The sequence below is a fragment of the Peromyscus californicus genome, unplaced genomic scaffold (assembly GCF_007827085.1).
Source record: "Peromyscus californicus insignis strain IS unplaced genomic scaffold, ASM782708v3 Scaffold_24__1_contigs__length_46423439, whole genome shotgun sequence".
Lineage (NCBI taxonomy): Eukaryota > Metazoa > Chordata > Mammalia > Rodentia > Cricetidae > Peromyscus > Peromyscus californicus.
Window position 1 is genome coordinate 19,952,824 of NW_026294535.1, and position 21,686 is coordinate 19,974,509.

Sequence of the window (21,686 nt, forward strand, 5' to 3'; positions counted from 1 at the left end):
GCTTTCCAGGCTTCCTATGCCCTCAAGGAGAAGACAGGTTAAAGTAATGATACTATTGGAACTGCATATAATCAGCTCCTATAAAAACATCCAGTCCTGATTCCAATTATGTTAATTCACTGCTGTGGGAACTGTACATTTCAATCACCAGAAGGCTCAATGCCTTTCAGCAGCCCCTTGGCAGCACACATGCAGGCCCCTTGAACGTATTTAGCAAATCCCTTTGTGATGCATGAGGGCTTAAAGCCATAGTAAACCAGTCCTTTTACATTGATAAATTCCTCTTAAGTCAATGAGAGCTTTGTGCAGGTTGGGGATGGTGGGTTTTTCTTCCTCAGTTCAGACTCCAAAAAGAATCTCAGATAATATATAATAATACAGACATCTATCCTCCACGTCAAGAGCCACTAGAGGGCAAGAAGATTATAACTCAAAGTAAAACAACAGTTTAAATCTGGGCCATTTGATTCCAGTACCTTAGAAATGCTATTGGTACTTTCCTTCTGCTGAGTTTTGCATCTGAGATTGTCACTGTTGCCTTCTCTTGGGCCTGATAGAACTCTCAGGACACATTTGATGTGGAATTGTGGAAAGGAATATAATGCAATTCTCTTTACCAATAAAGCTCCTTTGGTGGTAAACAGGCTGATTTTTTTTTTTTTTTAAGGTTAGAGCAACCACTAGCACTGAACTCCATTGAAGTAGAGCACAATTTCATGCAACCACTAGGAAGGAATATTCACACTCTATCTATAGAGCAAAGAGCTTAGTTGCAATAAGAACCCATTCTCTGTTACATTTCTTTGATGTAGACAAACTGAGGAGCTTTCCTAATGTTTACTGTTTTCCTCTTCCAAATACCAAACCCTTTATTAATGACTAATAGACCCAATCTTCTCAGAGAAAATCTATTCAGTACAGAGTAGTTATTGTAAAACACATTCCATCCTTGAAAACTACATTAAAGTCCATAACTCCAATATCCTAAGTTAATTAGGAATTGTGGTCTGCAGCAGTTATTTAGCAAACCTTGACCTTTTTCAATTTTCCAGATGGATGGTGCATTTCAGGAGAGATGGTCTGGCCATTGAAATACTTATAATATTTTAATATTATTAAAATATTCCAATTTGTAAAATAGTGCATACATATTATAAAATATTACAGGGTCTTGAAACACTTGTCCCAAAATATCAGAAGTAGAAGTTTTGCTGTGAAAATTATCAACACCCTTCAGTTGTTATGAATTTTGATCTATTACAAGATCTTTGAGTCAGTGTTAAGAATTTATAAAATAATGGTCCTTGAATTTCAAAGAAACCAGTTTATTTAGCATACATCTTCTTTTGAGCTGTTAATACTGTGGTCAGGAAAAGATACTAGAAATCCTGGCATGCTAGGCTTAGCAACCTGTCCCCAAAGGCAGTTTAACAATTTCAAACCAGCAGTGCAGAGGACAGTAATTAAGCTTTAATAACAATGTGACCACACTGAGGAGAAAGGGAGTCTAGTGACATAAAATCTGTGTTGAGTATGCTTACAGCTATCTAAATGTTTTATACAAAATTCAAGGACTGGCAGAGTTTCCAGTTGTAGCACAAGTTTGGAAAGCAGATGGAATTAAACAACAACAAAACAAACAAAATGGTTAAAAAAGTAAGTGAGACAGAAACAAGAAACAAAATAGAATTTGCTAGTTTAGAGTTTGAGAACTTTTACAAATTATTGCTTGAGGACATCATTTCATATGTTCAAGAGTGGAGGTGAAGGTAGGACACTATGACAGTAGCTCTTGGTTAAGAACATGTTCACCTTGGTATTATACAGCCTCCTGATACCACCTGCATGTTTTACTAGTTCCTCATCATCATCATCATCTTCCTTCTTTTCTGCCTCGTTGTCCTTTTATGGTCTTTTTATTTCAATAAATAAGATCGAGCTCAGGGATGTGGACTTACAAAGCAAGGGATCTACCACTAAGGCAAATCGTGAGCTCTTTTTATTTTTAATTTGAGATAGTGTCTCACAATATAGCTGTTTTCAAAATTTCAATTCCCCTGTCTTAAACTCCCTACTATCTGGAATGATAGGGAGGTTCTTGATGTCTACAAACATAGCTTTTATGTATATGTCAAAGTTATATCTTTGTAAATAAACATGAATATTCTACTGAGATTTTAAATTATTTCTTATATCAGACGTTAGAAATCACTGGCAACTCAAATAATTTTGTAATCATCTACTACATTAAACTCTGTGTTAAGAGATAGAAATAAAATCTGCAATAATATTTTTCTCATATCATCAAGGAGCTTATAGCCTACTGAGTGAGTCTCTTCTGCAAATAGATAAGTCAATATGATATAAAACTACTGTGCTAAAGTATTCCTTGAGGATTACAGGCATCAAAATGACTACCAAATAGATCTGAAATCACATTTTGAGGGAGTAATGGTTTGATTTATCAAAAATTGTAAATATTTAATTAATTGGTACATTTGGTCTTAAAGTTATACAGAACAAGACCCCTGAATTGGTACTAATTTTGGGAGATTGTTGAAAAATGTTACATATGTAATTCCTATTATTAAATATTTCAGAGATTGTCTTAAGAAGACTCCATCTAAACGTGTTGCAAGGAAGGATCTTTTAAATAAAGCATAAAGCAGTACCATAAATTTCATAGAGTGTATAAAAATTATAAGAAATTATGGTTGGTAAATATAGTAATTTACTTATTTCCAATCATATAACATTTCTGAGGAGTGACAATTTCTACTAAAACTAATACAGAAGTGAATGTTTCACACTTGATATCAAAGTATGTGCTGTGACTGAGATATGCATTGTTTTAAGTCTGGCAGCTATAACAAAATAGAACAATTTGGGAGACTTAAATAGATAACATTGTGGAACATGAAAACCCTCAAAGAAATAGAAGCCATGAATTAGACAGAAAACAAGGTGCACACATGGAAAACATTGGAGGGGTTAAGGAACGGGAAATGATATAACTGTATTTCAGTTTCAAAAGATTAAAAATAAAGACAAAAAGAAATACCTTCTGTATTCCTAGTGAGTTTTAATAAAGTGACTTCTGGTATTCACACCCTATGCTGTATATGAAGACAAAGGTATCCTGTGACTCTTCCTATAAGGGTATTAACCCCAATGTGAGAGGCTATACCCACATGAATTTATCTAAGCCAGGTGTTTTCCCATAGGTCATGTGTCTAGATAACATCACATTGTAAATTGGGACCCTTACAAATGAATTTATGGGGATGCAAACTGTCTACAAAACATTGGAAAAGACAAGCTTAAAGGGTCATCAAATGTATTATTTTTTTTTAGCTATCCCTCATATAAAATTACCAGAAATTTCTCACTATGCAATATAAGTCAAATAAATACTGATTTGTTTTCATGTGCCAGGCTTGTCTTCATAGTTATTTCTGTTACAGTTAAGTGCTCAATTTCCATTCCATCTGCCTACCTATGGTATGGTCTTTCCTTTGTTTCCATTGGGAAAGAAAAAGATAAATTTGGATCACACTTTAGTAATTGCCAAGATAATAGTCACATAAATTTCAGCACTAATACTAGAAAAAGATATGATGAAAATAATTTACAATAGTGTAATTTTTCTGAAATTATAAAAAAATAAAATTATTGGTACAGAGGTAATATTATTTAAACAGAAAGAAACAAAAAATAAAGAGAAATGAAAAAGGTTCTTTTGTAATAGCAAGGTTAAAATTTTTTCTCGTGATATTTGGGGGCATGATTTATTATGTAAAATATCAATAATGGTATGGAATTCTGTAGTAAAATATTATTTTAAGGCCTTTTGTTGATGTTGCATTTATTTTAACACTGAGCCTGTGTTACTTTGCCTGTCTAAAATACCTGATGACCTAGTAAAGATCTGAACGGCCAATAACAAAGCAGGAAAAAGGATAGTTGGGGCTAGCAGGAAGAGAGAATATATATATAGTGAGAAATCTGGAAAACAGCATTGAGGAGGAGCCAGAAAAGGAGGAGGACTCCAGGGTCCAGCCATCCAACTACACAGCCACCCATAGGGTAAGAGTAAGATACAGAAGAAAACAGGAAAAGCCCAGAGGTAAAAGATAGACAGGATAATCTAAAGTTAAGAAAAGTGCTGTGGGATAATGCTTTTGTACACTGGTTTAATAAAATGCTGATTGATCAGTAGCCAGGCAGGCAGTATAGGCAGGATAAGCAGACAAGGAGAATTCTGGGAAGAGAAAGGCTGAATTAGGATATATCAGCCCACTGTCCAGGAAGCAGCATGTAATGGCACACAGGTAAAGCCATGTAACATGTGGCGACATATAGATTAACAGAATTGGGCTGAGTTTAAGTGCAAGAGCTAGTCAGTCGTAAGCCTGAGCTAATGGCCGAGCAGTTTTAATTAATATAAGCCTCTGTGTGTTTACTTGGTTCTGAGTGGCTGCAAACTGGGTGGGACAGAGGAAAACTTCTAGCTACAGAAAAGCTGGCTAGAAGAGTGAGTAAAAAATTTCTTAATAAAGAAAAATGGAAAATAAATAAATAAATAAATAGAAAAAACTAAGCCAAGTTAAGGCTGGGCATTCATAATTAAGAATAAGTCTGCATGCCTGTGTGATTTATTGTGATTTATTTGGAAGCTGATTGGTGGGCCCCCAAAAGAGTAAAAAAAAAAAAAAAAAAAAAACCACCACCTCCAGAATACTCATACAATTATCCATATTTTAATATCAATATTGTTTAAAGCAATAAAAAATTATGTTTCTTACCTCATAGAAACACTCATAAAAATCAACTATGTAAATGTTAAAAGTTTCAAAAAATTAAATAGCAAAAGACCAAATTTTTTGATTATTAGTCTATATCAAAATAATGTGCTTTTATAATTTTGTCAAGTAAAGTTTTGAAATTAGAACATTCAAATGATTATTTCATTACAGTATTGAATTAAATACAAGGTATTGTTTCTCCATGACAGCTTAAGGCTTTTACATTTCCAAACTAAATTCATATATTTGTAAATAAGAAGAAAAATTGAGAAGACGTTTCTTGTGTTTCAATGTTAATAATAACTACTTGTGTTAAATAGCACCTGGAATTCTGAGGTTATTCACTTAATATTTATCCATTGATCACAATTTATTGAACAAACAGTAGATTCTCATGTCACACTGTGAACAAGGAAATTAGAGCACTAATTTTACTGCCAGTAAGAATAAGTAGGTCTCTATTGTATTTAAATAAACAAAAATGTATGTAGTTGTGAGTATATAACCTGAGTCTAAAACTTTATATAGAAGATGCTTAGGGGAAAAATGTAATCTCAACGTACATGAGGCTTATAAAATTTCATCAGTGAAATACCTAGTTTTTATACAGTAAAATTTGATCTCACTAGCTAGTATTTACTCATACTTGCTAAAGTGAAAATGCTTTCATTATTCTGTGTAGTAGTATATATTATCTGTATACCTGTCAACCTCTATATGGTATAATCACACAGCGACGAGAGTGAACCAGGTGAGCCAGACTGAAAACAGTGTACCCTGGTTAATTGTGCCAAAGATTTTTTTTTTAACTCCTAGGAAGTGTGCTCATTAAAGATAGCTATGGACTTAATTTAAAATTTAATATAAAAGTAACAAAACATAGAAATCAGCTTCCACTTAGTGGAATATTTTGAAACAGTGTTCATGGATTTCAGAAGTATAGATTTGTAGTATGTTTTATTTTTCTCTGTGTAGGTTTGGCTCACGTTTGATTTGTTTTTTTTAAGCTGAATTGAGAATTCTTGAAACAAAAGAGTCGATTCAGTGTTTGGTTTGTTTCCCTGTTTTACACAAAACCACCTCAAAGCAAAATGTGGTTGTGCGGTCGGGCGGTGGTGGCGCACGCCTTTAATCCCAGCACTCAGGAGGCAGAGCCAGGCCGATCTCTGTGAGTTTGAGGCCAGCCTGGACTACCAAGTGAGTTCCAGGAAAGGTGCAAAGCTACACAAAGAAACCCTGTTTCGAAAAACCAAAAAACAAAAAAAAAATGTGGTTGTGCATACCTGGAATCCCAGTATGGATGGGGCTGGAAGATTATTATTTCAGCACCAATATGTATTTCACAGAGTGCTCCAATAACAGAAAAAAAAAAGGAAAATGAAAATATATTAGTCCGTTAAAACAAGAACAATGAATTATTTTTTGATTGGATGGATTCGTAGTAAATAAATCTGGATGGGACACACTCACCACATAGATTGTCAAACTGGAATACTTTTCTTTTGGGAGATTTTGACAATTGCAAAACATTACTGAGGGACATGGGACACATAGATTTTTTTCCATCTCTGCATAGAAATATATTACTAGAATATCACTAAATAATGCTCTTTTGAAACTCTTGATGTTATTACATTTCATTTGTAAAAACAAAGGTAAAAAATCACTGATGTCAAAGGAATGAAATGTAGAAAGTATCTGCCACATAGATTCATCACAGGATTGTAAAAATCCTGATTTTAATAATTGACTTTTATGGGAAATATTTCTGTATTTTCTACTGTTATTATCTCTGAAATACTTACAAGATTTTAGGGTTTGAAGAAACAAGATGGAATAGAGGAAAATCACAGTAGTTGTTAGCAAGATTTCATTTATTGCTTCCTGGATACTCTTCACTGTCTTAAATTGCCTCAAAAGAGAGAATGACTTTTACCACAGAGTGTTTCCTTCATGAAGGCCCCACATGATATGCAGGTGATTTAAACCATGTGATTATGAGAATATTAATCATATGTATTTGATATTGCCTATAAATTTTAATCTTAAATAAACTAATGCATGAGTGATATTAGTAAAATTAAATTTTAATTTTTCAGAGTTCTGATGTCTCCCAGATCCTAGACCAGAGGTAAGCATGGCTGAAGATGGTTAGAGCATTTTCTTGATATATATAAACTCTGTGTTTTCTGTGTCACATATGCTAAATACATTTAGCAGCTGTGAATACAAAGTATATTAAAAATGTTACATTATACACATTTTTATTTGTAGCGGAATTGACAGAAAGAATTGCATATGTATATTATCTATTAAGTTGGATATTTGTTCTTAAATTAAGTTACAAGACACAGAAGAATGCAGGATCTACAATAGTTCAGCTCAGTGATAGTAAATACTACTTTCTCTAAATACAGAATACTGAGAATGTAAAAGGTCTCTACTGTCCAAAGAATGATCTCCTTTTCTGAAATTGGATCATAATTTCTAGTCCAGCATATTGTGTTGGCATACGTTTTAGTTTTTTTTTTTAAAGATTTATTTATTTAGTACACAGAAGAGGGTGCCAGATCTCATTATAGATGGTTGTGAGCTGCCATGTGGGTGCTGGGAATTGAACTCAGGACCTCTGGGAGAACAGTTGGTGCTCTTAACCTCTGAGCCATCTCTCCAGCCCACGTTTTAGTTTTTTGTGTGTATATATATATTTTTTTTTCAGACAGGAATTTTCTAGGTAGCCCAGCCCAACAATTTGCATTCTCTGTGCCCCAGCTTCCTGAGTGGTGGAATTACAGACCTGTATGACCATGTCCGGCTATACATTTTGATGAAAGTAATAATTTATTTCTAGTTTTATTAAGAGACATCGCATTGGGGAGATAAACTTTCATATTGCCTACAGTTCAATTATTTTCATTATTATAAAGGGGTATCAATATTTTCTGCGCCTGCCAAATTTAGAGATAAATGATCAATGCCATGAAATTTCTTGCTTGTGTTCTTGGTATACATTCACATTATTCATTTGATGCCTCATGGTCAGGAAAATCAGGAGAGTCAGATGCGTACATGTCTTCTTCCTAAATAAGTGCTTATGGGTGTTCCAAACTAGTAGCATAAATGTAAGCTTCTACCAGAAAACAGAGGATTTATCATTTATATGCATTCGAATTTTTTATTATGTAGTTATTATTTGGGTTCTCAGTGTAAATTCGTAAGAATGAATGGTGAGTTTCCATTGTGATAGACTATTTTTAAACACATGTATGAGTTTCTCTGATATTCTTTGCAAAGATTCTTCTTCAAATCTGTTTACCGTTGTTTCTTATTGGTAAAAAGATTACTTTGAATTCTTATAATTTCTCATATTGTCAGTGTGCAACTATAGCAATATCTCCTATGTGGCAGAGACCAGTGCACCAGGATTTTTTCTTTTGGGCCACCTATCAGCTCCCAAACCATGACACAGAGACTTATTATTAAGTTTTGAATTCTCAGCATAGCTTGGGCACGTTTCTGGCTACCTCTTTTATCTTAAATTAACCCATTTCTCTTTATCTACCTTTTGCTTTGGGAATTTTTACCTTTTCTTACTTTCTTGATGTCTCTATGCCTGGCTGGCTAATGGCTGCCTGGCATCTGGCCCCGGGCATCTACCTCATTCTCTCCTCTTTCCTCCTCTCATGCTTTTTCTTTTCTTCTGGAGCCTAACTTTCTCCTCCTCTTTAATCTCTCTGCCTGGAAGACGTTCCCTATCCCTCTCCTGCCTAGCTATTGCTCATTCAGTTTTTTAGATTAGACCAATCAGGGGCCTTAGGCAGGCAAGATAAAACAGATGCAACACATCTTTATAATTAAACACACATCCTTAAACAAATGCAGCATAAACAAAAGGAACACACCTTTATACAGTTAAAGTAATATTCTGAAGCATAAACAAATGTAACACATCTTTGCCCAGTTAAAATAATATTCCACAACAGACCAGAGCCCACAAATCCCCTCCAGGATATGGTGTTAATAGGATGTGACTTTCAATACAGCTTGTGTATTGAATTCATTTTCACATCAATTTTTTTTTTTGTTCATTAGTTTTAATGCACAGAGGGTTTACTGGAACATAACCACATTGTAATCCAAAGAACATTATGTATTTATAATACATAAAAAACAGTAATTTTACATTTTCAAAGAAGATATGAGGAGCATAATGTAAAAAGAAATGTGACAGAAATAAAGACAAACGTTTTGGCTGGAATATGCAATGATTTTCAATCACTTCTCCAATGCTCCATCTCTAATAACTGTCATTTTTAATTCTCTCAATTACTTTATAGACATCCAGCCACCACACTAGTAACTGTATCTAAATTTGAAAAATCTCTGTCTTTTCGGGGACAAAGAGCTTACACCCCTTAACTCAATATACACAGCCTGTTATAAATCATTCACATATAGCTGAACAATAAACAGTTCAAAATAGATGATATAGGAATTCCACTGATTTGATCACGACTCTTGCTATATGTTGTCACTCAATATCTGGTTTCAATAGACAAGAATGAGAGTCACTGAACACTATTGCACACATATTCATTAATCCTAGAAATGAGCATCCTAGCAAGGGAAAAAGCAAAAAAGAGAAGTTCCCAAGATAATGGACCTACTAGCTTGGACTATTGTTCCTCAGTCATATCTCCTATATTATTGTCTGTAATCTAAGTCTGTCTTAAAATTAATTCCTCACTATGTTAGTTTTAATCACTCACTATATATTTTCTTTTTCTTAAATATTTTACTACTGTAACAAACCTATATATTTTTAAATTACACTAATAATACAACTATGTGCTTTTCTTTTCTCTTTGTCCTTCTTTCTGTGACCCAGATAAAGTCTTATTAACAACTGGCATTGAATTATCAAAGCTAATTTCACAGAATAGTTTTTAACTAAAGGCTGGGAAAATATTTCCAAATTACCTTGACCATATATAGAGGCTGAAGAAATGGCTAGGTTGTTAAAAGAGCTTACACAGCTCTTACAGAGAACCCATCTTCAGCCCCCAGCATCCACAATGGATGGCTCACAAGCAACTGTATCAATAGCCCCAGGAGCATCTAGAGCATTTGTTCTCTGTGGGTACCTGCATTCACATGCACACACACACACACACACACACACACACACACACACACACACACACACACAAATATCAGTACACGTATTCAAGTAAAAAGAAAACATGGCAATGTATAAAACAATCAAGATTTTTTTCACACATTAATTAACCTAAAAATTTGTATTCATTTAAATACTAATTATTTTATTTGGTCCCAGCTGCCTTTGAATTGTATATCATTGTGTCATTTAAGGTAGGTCATATATTTTTCTTTTCTTTCTCCTGAATATTCTACATAGACTTTCTGATTGCTTTTGCATCATTCAGATTCTATCATACCAATCCAATTCCCTGGTAGGTAGGATTGCCTGGAGAACGCTGCATAACTTTGTTGAGTTTCCTCAGTGAGTGAGAAGAAAGCAATCAGAATTACTGCTGACAACCTCTTCTCATACATCCCTATCAACTGTCAGCACTTTTTAGAACCCTTAAAACTCATGTGTAATTTGAGATAATTTTTCACTTATTTTAGAACTTCTACATTGAGAAAAATTCGACATTTCTTTTTTAGCTCTATTCAAGCCAAATAACCCCAGGGTTTGCTATAGCTAATTGCATAGTCTTGCATGTAACAAGAGAATAGCTGATGAGGAGTGGCTGGATAAAAGAGCCCTGCTTGAGAATAAAATATCTATGATAAAAAAAAAAAACCTGTCCTATGTAGGCATAAGCTGCCTTACATTTACTTTAAATGCATGCTTTTTCAATATGTTTATGATATAATGATATATTTTTACCACATATTTTTATAAAATATACTAAGTGCTCAGCTCCCCCATGAAAGAAACACAGAGAAGTAACATATGAGCTGAACAGGTTATGTATATAATATAAATATATTTATTTACAAATATAATCTATTTTTATATAATATATAAATATATAATAATATAAAATATAGAATAAATATAATTATATATTATATATATAAACAACTAATGAAAAAGAGACCATGAATTTCAAGAGAGAGCAAGGAGGTATATATTTAAAGTTTGTAGGGAGGAAATGAAAGGAGGAAGTGATTTGTGTGAAGTGATTACATTATAATCTCAAATATTAAAATATTTATTAGAGACTTACTCTGATATCTCTCCTTAAGTTGGAAAAACACATACTAGTTGATTGTGTTAACTGAAATGTCAAAATAATGAATAAATACTATATAAATTTGTAGTACCTTGCTCATGAAACATAATCAAACCAAATAATTGTAAGACAAAGCCTGAATAATACAATATTCAAAATTAGAGGAAAACTCAAGGTTTTATTATCTTGCCCACCATGCTTAATGTTACTAAAACTGATATTATCTGTCTTTCTGAAAGAAAAATTCTTAGTGTTTACATAGCTATGGTTGCTTCTTATACAGTATCACTCCTGATGAAATATTTATTGAGATTTGAGACTTGAAAGACATTAAGTAAATAGTCGTGGGAAACAATATGTGTGCTCTTTGGTTGGCCTAACCTTCAACAAATGGACAGCTTGTATAGTTGAAAATAGGTAATGGGAAGGATGAAGAGAGTGAGACTCTTGGAAGTTTCCGCTTTCAGAAATCAGGCTGAAGAAATGTTTTCCCAGCTGAAAAGGAATTGTATAAGATTTTGACCTAATTATTCCCTCAACATTTTAGACAAAAAGGATAGAATTTTATCCTTAATAAAATTTTAGGTGTTTGATCCAGATTTTTTCCATTTTATTTGTTATTTAGAATTGTTTATTTGCATATATGTGTCTCTGTATGAATATATACTCACACATGTGTGTGAGGGAATGCAGACCCTTGAAAACAAGGAGAGGGTGTTGAGTGTCCTTCTCTATCTCTTTCCACCTACTCTTTTGAAGCAAGTGAAATTTCTGGACATTTGGTTGAAAATACAAGGAATTATTTTTCTCTCCATCCTCTGCACACGCTTGGTATCTGGAGTGATAAGCGTGCACCAGCCGGTCATCTGAGTGCTGGGATCCAATTTCTGGTCATCTGATTTTTAGTAGATGTTATTTATCATTGAGCCATCTACAGCCTTAAAATTTTCAGTATTTTAAATAAAATGATGTAATTGTCTAGACAGAAATCCTAGAACACCAAGATATATATATATATATACATATATGTGTGTGTGTGTGTATTTATATATACACACATATACATGTAACTGAAAATATTTGTAAGCACAGAATGAAAATTTAGTCTGTAATGTAACTCCTAAGCTCCTTATTACTATGAATAAATATTTACATATAAGATATAATTATTAGGAAAATCCAGATTATGGTTGCTCAGAGGTGAATGTCATGAGAGGCTGATGGATTTTAATAAATGAATATGTTTAGAACACATTACTGTACAAACTGTCCCTTCATAACCAGTCAGTATTCATTACCTGAAATGTTATAAATTATAATAACTGAAGATTATGCTTAATCTTCTTAATATCTGGCAAGAGGTCAATAATGAAATTTAACTAGGTAGAAAACATCTCTGATAATGGCTTAATAGTAGTTTGAATGAAACTAACTTGTGCTATAAATTATATAATTGTAACTATGGATTCATTTTACCTCACAGCAAATGCATATAAATTTTTTATTATATTGATTACTTAACTAATTATATTTGAAATTAAACGAATAATTCCCTGTGCTCTCTAAAATACAAAAATATTACCATTCCATACGATTGATGACAAAATAAAAAACGACAAATCAATCTACCGCTAAAAACAAAACAAAGACAAATTCTTCAGTTAGTCTGGCAGTCTGTATTTATCTAACACAAGTTTCCCAGTCCAATCACCATGCTGGATGTGCGGAACAGTTACTGCCTAGAGGCTAACACAGTTCGTAAATGTTATCTGGGTTACAGTCAATTACCAAAAATTGAATACAAGGGCAATCTTACAGACTGGGCAGTGGTGGCACATGCCTTTATTCCCAGCACTCGGGAGGCAGAGGCAGGTGGATCTCTGTGAGTTCGAGGTCAACCTGGTCTGCAAATCAAGTTCCAGAACAGGCTCCAAAGCTACACAGAGCAACCCTGTCTTGAAAAAAAATAAAAAATAAAAATAAAGAGCAATTAAATGATGGTACTACAGGAAATGGTGATTCAAGAGATGAATTTGTGCACTGGATTTTAGGGAGGAATGGGACTTCATGTTACTTATAAAAGGACCTCGTAAGAAAGCATGGGTCACTCCCCTAGAGTTCAACTTGTTCTACACAAACTGCTAGGACTGCATTCTAGCACAGAGGCAGAGGATTTATCAAGCTGGGAAAAGTAATAGATGTGAATTTTATTCAAGAAATATACTCTCATATTTTATTACCGTAGCTCATGCATGAGCAACCTCTGATTGCACTGACCGTAGGAGGTCCTTGGCTGGAACTGCACTATGCCCTCACTTGTGGGAAGATGACAGGGACTAGAGTCTATTTTTCTAGTAGTCAAAGAACCTGACAGATTCTTCATTTTCATATGCTTCTAAGATGATATTTGACTTTCTTTGGCTACAAAAAAAGCAGAAAATTATTGTCAAAATGAGCAGTTTAGAAGCATAAGAACAAAGCCAGTGATCAATGGCCCAGAAACAGAGAATTTTGAGAAAAAAAAATCCACAAAGAAACTCTACGTCAGCATAACAGTAGAAGCAAACACATTCACTATACAATTGAAAGCATAGAGAATAGACAGTTTTGTTAGTGTCTACTAAACATAGACTCCAAGAGCTACAGTTGCTTAGAACACACTTTAGTTAATATTTACAAACTTCTGCCTGTATTAATTCATCAATTTAACTATCAAGATTTGCACACACTCCAAGATAGCCATGACAAATGACATGTTTATCTTATAAATTATGTGGCCAGCAACTGACTTTCTTGTAATCGAAAAAAAGCAGAGCAAAGAATAAGGCGTGAAATGTGAATAGTATTGTTTATGGAAGCCTTATATTCACCTGAAGGAAAAGGAATTTTCCAGTTATCATTCAGCATGAAACTTGTGAGCTAAGGATACAGCTCATTTTGTGGATATTTTCCTAGCATTCAGGAGCTCCTGATCCTAAACACTATATAAATAGTGCTGGAGGGTAAATGTGTATCATCTTAGCATGTGGGAATTGGAAGCAAGAGGATCAGAAGTTCAAGGTACACAGTGAGATCCAGACCAGCCCAGAGTACATGACAAATTGCCTTAGAAAGAATTTTCATCTTTAATTGAGGGCTTGTGATGGGGTTTTGAGAATTATTCTTGCACAGAAGTTGCAGGAAGTCACTAGGAGCTGAAAACATCTCTGGAATGATGGCAAGCAAGGACATGATTGCCTTGTCACACAATATCCAGGCAATAAATTCACATAACTGCTTCATGGATCCTGAACATGAGCTCCTTAGAGGAGGGCAACTTAGTTGGATATAGTTCTGTGACACTTCCCTGTAAGCCAGATACTGACTCAAAGGAATGTAAAATAAGAAGTGCTGCCTCGGTTGGTTGCATATTTGGAGTTCTCTGGTGAAATAGTAGACAATCAACACTTCTGAAATCAATTCCATAAATTCAGTGTATCCAGGAAATGATTTATTAATCCAGTTTGCTACGTAAAATAAAATTGGTTTGAATACCATCATCAAATTTGTTGAAAGTAAAGGATGAACCTAGAATTTACTTCAGGTAGCACATAATTGAAAGAATTTCAATTTTCCATAAAGGTAATTTAAGTCTATAAAATTAGAATATTTACTCTTAAATGACTAGACCTGCCATCATGCAGATAATCTGTTCTGTAACCTAAATACCAACATATTAATTTCTGGTTCTCAAGGAAACGTTTCAGAATGTGATAGCCTTTTCTGTGCTTTGATTAGTTCCCTTGAATTCTGAGATCTTAAACATATGTCTCTTATCTTCTTTTAACTTCTGAATAAAGAATATCTATGGGAAGGAAGTTATACCTATTGCCCAATGCTATAAATAAAATTAGTTAAATGTATATTATTTATAGGAATGTGGAAAGAAGAAAAATTAGTGATATAAGAATTGTTCTTCATTATGGAGTTTCTGTTGCATGAAACACATCCCAGGAGTTATGAAAAAACACACTCATCCCAGATATAGCACAATATAGCAAAGTGTGATCTTTGAACCAAAGTTCAAGCTGGTGAACTAGTAAGCAAGCCCATTATACTTACTTACAGAGGATAGGTGAGAAGTTATTTATAGGAGCATGGGTGCCCACAAAAGCCATGCCATTAAAGTCTCACTTCAGCCTGGATGGCAACATCCTCTTCATATCACTCATGAGTCTCCCCTACAGTTAACCCTCCAGCCAGTATATACATTAGTTTCTCCCTAAACAATTAGACCATGTGTAATTTATAGAGAATTACATACAGCTGGTAGGAAGTTGGGGACAGGAAATGTGTCTGTCTCAGGTGGGGGCTCATTATCTTTGTCATTCCTTATTTACATAAGAGATCAATATGTACGATCTAGAGGGTTGCCTGCAAGTAGTCCTAGCTTCCTCTGAAAAATGACCCAAGGAAATTTAACTTTAAATTGTACTTGGTATAATACCGTAGAAATGAAGAGGTTACTTCCATTTAAGAGACTTGCTTACACCATGTAGAATGTAACTAAGGCAGTACACTGTTTTCCAGTCACAAAGCTAAAATATTGACAGGTAGAAATCTTCACTAGTATATAGATGAGATTACTGTAGTTATCCTCTTTCTGTAAAGGGGATATGATTTAATTATAACATCTTCTTACTAGTAAGTATGTAAAAGATTATAACCCTAATCTCTTTTTGCAATAAAATTGGCGTCCAATTTTGAGATTAACAAGAAAAATTCAAATAAGTCTACAATGGTTAACTTATGAGCACTTTGTATTTGTGTGTCTGTGTCTTCTATTTCTTTTAAAAAGTGCCTCATTGCATCACTTTGGCCAGCCTAGCAATCACATATCCAGAAGAGCACTGAACTTAGGATAGCCCTCTTTAGCCTCCCATGTGATGAGATTACATATATGTACCGGGACAACAGTCTTCTCATGATTAAAATATAAATAATTTATTATACTTGAAATGACCAGGAGCTGTGAGACAGCAAATACAAGCTAATTTAGAATGCACAGTGATGAGAACATTTAAAGACCCTGTAGCTATACGGACCTTAAAAATAATAGTATGACTAGAAGGACAATAAACAATCTCTAACATTTCATTATAATCCCATTGTTTTTAGTCAATTAATCAAAGGGTCACAAATGTGTCTATCTTTAATGTAAGTTTTGTGCCCTACTCTGGCCATGTATTGTAAAATTAGTTTTTAAAAATGTGATGATAGACTATCCACTCTAGGTTTTCAATACTGCTTGATCTATAATTACAAGATAGGAAAATACAGTTGTTATATGTGAGTCACATCAAATTCTTTTCTGTGTGTACTATGACTGAGACTATTGCCTGGTAATTATTCCTCCCACATAATTTGTAGTGTTTTAGGACATAGGAGGAGTTGCTGTTTATGCTTCATGTGCTTTGCTGATGCTTAATGTGTATCAATCTGAAAACATGATACTAGAAAACATCAAGAAGCTATAATAATTTGCTTAAACAAGCAAACTTCATAGACAGATTTTAAATTTTGACTAGCTCTTTATGTCAATCTATACCACTTCATACATTTTGCTTGTTTTTTTTTAAATAGACTACATATATCCACTGCAACACATGTCTTACACAATAAAATTAGAAGACATTAGAATTGATTTCTTAAAATGAATAAAAATTACAAAATGTTGTTTCATCATCTGGGGCATAATTATTTCTATCAAGAAAAGTACATGAATGTAAAATTTTTGCTGTCTGTTTAAAAGTAAAGAAACAGAGAATAACATTGGATGGTTTATTTTAATGCACTCATTAAATATAGCTTTTTATTTGATAATACCATTCATTTACTAAGTTTTCATAAAACCAACTTATTGGGGGAAATTATTATGGCAACTCCATATAGTTAAAAGGGAGGTGTATTTTGGGGGTAACTCACAGCAAGTAAAGGGATTGGTTACAGGATCCAGGAGAGGAGAAGTGCAGGCCAGCGGTATTCTGTGGAGAACCCTGCTTGGTCTACCATCCAGCAGCCAGGATCACCAGGAACCAAGAGAGCCAGCACATCTGAATTTCAGGTCTTAAGGGCTCCTGCCTCCGCCCACCTCAGAGGCAGGTCTTAGGTAGACGTGACAGTTACCAGAAGCCTCAGTGGGGCAGTACTTCCAGGTCAAAGCTGGAATAGCTACCCACCACAGCAACTAGGATATAGTCCAGTTCTGAACAAAAAACTGTGATCGATAACATTTTAGGAACCTCGTCTGGCAGTATGTGAGCCTTGCATTCTCCACACAGCCCTGATTTGTATTCATGCACTTACAAGTTTTTTGATGCTATTTCTCTAAAGTCAATTTAACCGTGAAAGTAGGTTTCTAAAATTGTATGGAAGGGGCTTACTGTCCTCATTACGTTAGCTCTCAACTTGATCAGGCTAGAGTAATCTGAAACCTCAGGTGAGAGATTTCCGAGATCAAACTGGAATGTGGCCATGTCTGTGAGAGGTTGTCTTTATTGATGTGGGAGGACCCAGCCCACTGAAGGAGGGAACCATCCTTAGGCCGGTGAGTCTGGGCTGTACAAGGAAGCTAACTGAACATAAGGCAGTGAGCAATCAGTAAGCAAAGTGAGCTGCCCAACAACCACTATTCCTCGAAAACTACTGTCTCTAGTTTCTGTACTGACTTGCCTGAACAGTGGATTGTGCTCCGGATGGATGTATAAGATAAAATAATCAGTTTCCTCCTATGGTCGCTTTTAGCCAGGGTGTTTTATCACAGCAAAAGAGGAGAAGCTAATGCCAGGAGGGAGGCAGAGGCAGGGGGATCTCTGTGAGTTCAGGACCAGCCTAGGCTACAGAGTGAGTTCCAGGAAAGGCTCCAAAGCTATGTAAAGAAACCCTATCTCAAAAGAGAGAGAGAGAGAGAGAGAGAGAGAGAGAGAGAGAGAGAGAGAGAGAGAGAGAGAGAGAGAGAGAGAGAAACTAGAACAGCTGCTTTGCATTTCCATCAAAATGATCTGCTTCATAACAGATTTCTAGTTCTTTTACATATAACATCGTTAGTAATGTGCATGTATTGTTGTCTATACTTGATTAGTTTCATATTTTTCTCATGTTTTGTTCCTTGTAAGTTGTAGGTCACACTTAACTCCTAGAATTACATACAAGTCTGTATTATGTACCATATGCTTCTTTTAATTTATAGGATTTTATTTATGTGCATTTGTGGGTGCCAGTAGAAGGCATTGGATCCTGTGGTGCTAGGTTAACAATACATTGTTAGTTACCTGGTGTGGGTGCTAGAAACTGAACTCAGTTTCTCAGGATGAGTCACAATCAATATTAATCACAGATCAATTACTCTAGGCATGTCTGCATGTTTTTTTTTAAATATTGTATTAGATGTCTTTTGATGTCTTTAAATATTGTATTAGAATACTATTGAATTGTTTTGAACACTTTTTTTTTTTTTTTGATTTTTTGAGACAGGGTTTCTCTGTGTAGCTTTGTGCCTTTCCTGGAACTCACTTGGTAGTCCAGGCTGGCCTCGAACTCACAGAGATCCGCCTGGCTCTGCCTCCCGAGTGCTGGGATTAAAGGCGTGCGCCACCACCGCCCGGCTGTTTTGAACACTTTTTTTCACTTTATCAAGATTGGTTGCATAGAATATTTTTATCATTTAACTATGCATGGGCTCTTCTCCATTAAAGGGGTGAAACTAACTTTTGACAAACTGAAGCCTTTTTTTTTGTTGTTCTGCTCTGTGCCATCAAACAGTTTCTATCTCTGTATAATCTCACGAGATTTGTTTTTTAACCACAGAAACTAAAAGTTGGATGTTTCTGTGACTAAGGGCACCTGCTTCAGTTCAAGACCCTCTGAGGAGCTCTTGAACTCCCTTAGTTCTAGTATTTAGGAATCTTTCCTAGATTCAGTTCATAGTAACTCTTTCAATCATAGAGAGAACTCTGCCTCTAAGCCTAAGGTGTTGCCTCATATTTTTTGCCTGTGTTATGACATGGCTGTACTCTTGTAGTAAGCTGTTCTTAAGGCCATCTCTTCTCTTGCCCCTTGTTTCAGGAGCAGGGTCCAATGGAGCAACCTTCTTGATATCTGAAAGTCATTGCTTCAAGTGCTTATACAGCTTTATGCTTGTGTCTCAGTAGAAGGATCAATCTAGTCAATGTTATGTCACTTGGTCCAGGAGAAAAAAGAAAGAAAGAAAATTTCAATTTTAATGGGTTTCTTATATTTTAAAAGTTTTGATTATCTATTATAAATCTATTGAAAACATTAATATATTTTTTATTTATATATGCATTTATGTGTGTGTGTGTGTGTGTGTGTGCATGCACTTGCCACAGCACAAGAGTAGAGGTTAGAAAACTCTTTGGAGTCATTTCTTGCTTTGAACACAACTGAGACAAGATCCCTTTCATTTCTACTATTGCTTCTGGCTGCCTTTCCTGTTTCTGGCTCCCTGCACAACTTCACTATAGGAGTCCTGGGAGTGCAGCTGGACATGGCCACATCCTTGTTCCTAAAATGTAGCTCTGAGGATTGAACTCTAGTTGTAAGATTGTGGAGGCATTGTACGTACTTTCTGAGTTATCTTGCAGGACCAGTGCATTACTTCTGAATATCTACTACATACCTAATGGTATCATCCTTGCTGGAAATTTCAGGTATACCAGAACATTATAATTTTATTGCACTTATCCTTTTAAATTTACGTATCAATTTTCTTAGAGAGAAGCTTAATCTGGAAAATAGATATTGTTATCTCCTTAATAGTTCCATATTATAAATACATCTAAGTGTCTTCTTTTCACTGTAAGTTAACTTCTTTCTTTGCTAATGACTCCTTTACTGGGAAATAATAATTTTTTTTTTTCCTGAGAGTGACATCAGAATGAGATCCTTAAGTAATCTTAACTTCATTACATCTCTCTTTGGCTTCAGATTATGGGAAATCTGGTATTACCATCTCAGAAAATAGTTGATTCCCATTCTAATTCTTATTACCCCCCATTTCTCACCATTCAATATCTGTATGTTCCTCACCTAAAAGTGGTATCTGTGATTTTAGTTTATTTTACTTCTTTATAAACTATTCAAAATATATACTTTCTTCACATAGCCCATAGAGCAATGACAAAATCAATTTGTTATGACAGCCACTACAATCTATTTCTCCTTACTGTATTCTTTCTTGATGGTATCGCTCTGATACCCACATTAAAATCTTCCCCCTAAGTCTCAAGTGGTGCTTCTATCCCCTGCCTGAGTTATGGCATAGATATACTCTCCACAGTGAGGTTTCCTAGCTCCTTCTAAGTCACAAGACTTCCTTGTTGTTTGATTCTAAAAACAGTGTTATAATAAAAAATGCAGAGCCAGATATTGGGGTGAAAGCTGAAGCGTCAGAGAAGCAGAGAAAGCCACAATCAACCTCACCTTGCCAAATCCTCAGCCAATCCTTTTTCCACAAATCCTCAGACTGAAAGCCTCTGAGTCCTCACTCGAAAGGGTCTCAGCTGAAATGCCTTTTTCCTATCTCCTCACACCTTCTATACCTTTCTCTGTCCAGACATGTCACTTTCTGGAATTAAAGGTGTGTGTGCTTCCCAGTACTGGGGTTAAAGGTGTGTGTCACCACTGCCTGACTCTTTTCCCAGTGTGGCATTGAACTCACAGAGATCCAGACAGATCTCTGCCTCCAGAGTGATAGGATTAAGGGTGTGTGCCACCACTGTCTGACCTCTATGTCTAATCTAGTGGCTGGCTCTATCCTCTGATCATCAGACAAGTTTATTGGCGTATAAAATACATCATCACACATCATTCTTACAATGTTACTTATATTCAACACTCTAGACCTTTCTTTGGTGTTAAACTATCTTCATATTTTAACTGCTACAATTTCAGCTGAATAGTAAAGGACTAAATAAAACAGCATCTTTATAATGAAGCCTTATTTCATATGGTTGAATAATACAAATGTGTTTTATAGTTTGTTTGCTTTCTTTTGTATATTTTTTTTCTGATTTTACCATTAGTCTATAAACGAGTTAATGAGATTTTTGTGTCGTATTATGGTAGAGGAGAGGGAAAAATGATTTATTAATGCTAAGCTCATGTACATTCCCAATATTTAGACAATTATGTCAGCCTGGTTCAGTTCATATGCAGAAGCAGTTTTTCAACATTAAAATGAATAATATGTCTTTTAGAAATAAGACCCCATTTTGTAGTAATCTAATAAGAGATTTTGTGTTGTTGATTGCTGAAATTATTTATTATGGAATGTTATATGGTGATATTTTATTTGTACTGAAATGTGATTTGATTTGTATGTTAATAAATAAAGTTGCCTGGGGGTCAGAGCTAATAGCAAGCCATAGCAGAGCTGGGCGTTCGTGGCGCACACCTTTAATCCCAGCACTTGGTAGGCAGAGCTAGGTAGATCTCTGTGGATACAGCCAGCATTAGAGACACACGCCTTTAATCTCAACACCAACCATAGAAAATTTGGAGGTCTGTACAAACAGGCAGTGACGAGGCGGTCATGTGGTTGGGTTTACAACCAATG

The 21,686-nt window shown here is 34.9% G+C and overlaps 1 protein-coding gene across 4 annotated transcripts in view; it reads left to right on the forward strand.

Annotated features, from left to right (window-relative positions):
- Positions 1-21,686, forward strand: part of Mgat4c (MGAT4 family member C) — a 651,962-nt gene that overhangs the window by 138,092 nt on the left and 492,184 nt on the right. For 3 of the 4 annotated variants that reach the window (XM_052753229.1, XM_052753226.1, XM_052753231.1), the window contains exon 2: positions 6,905-6,936. The exons of the other annotated variant lie outside the window; for it this stretch is intronic. The gene's annotated coding sequence lies outside the window, so the exon portion shown is untranslated. The remainder of the gene's footprint in view (positions 1-6,904; positions 6,937-21,686) is intronic. 4 annotated transcript variants of the gene reach the window in all.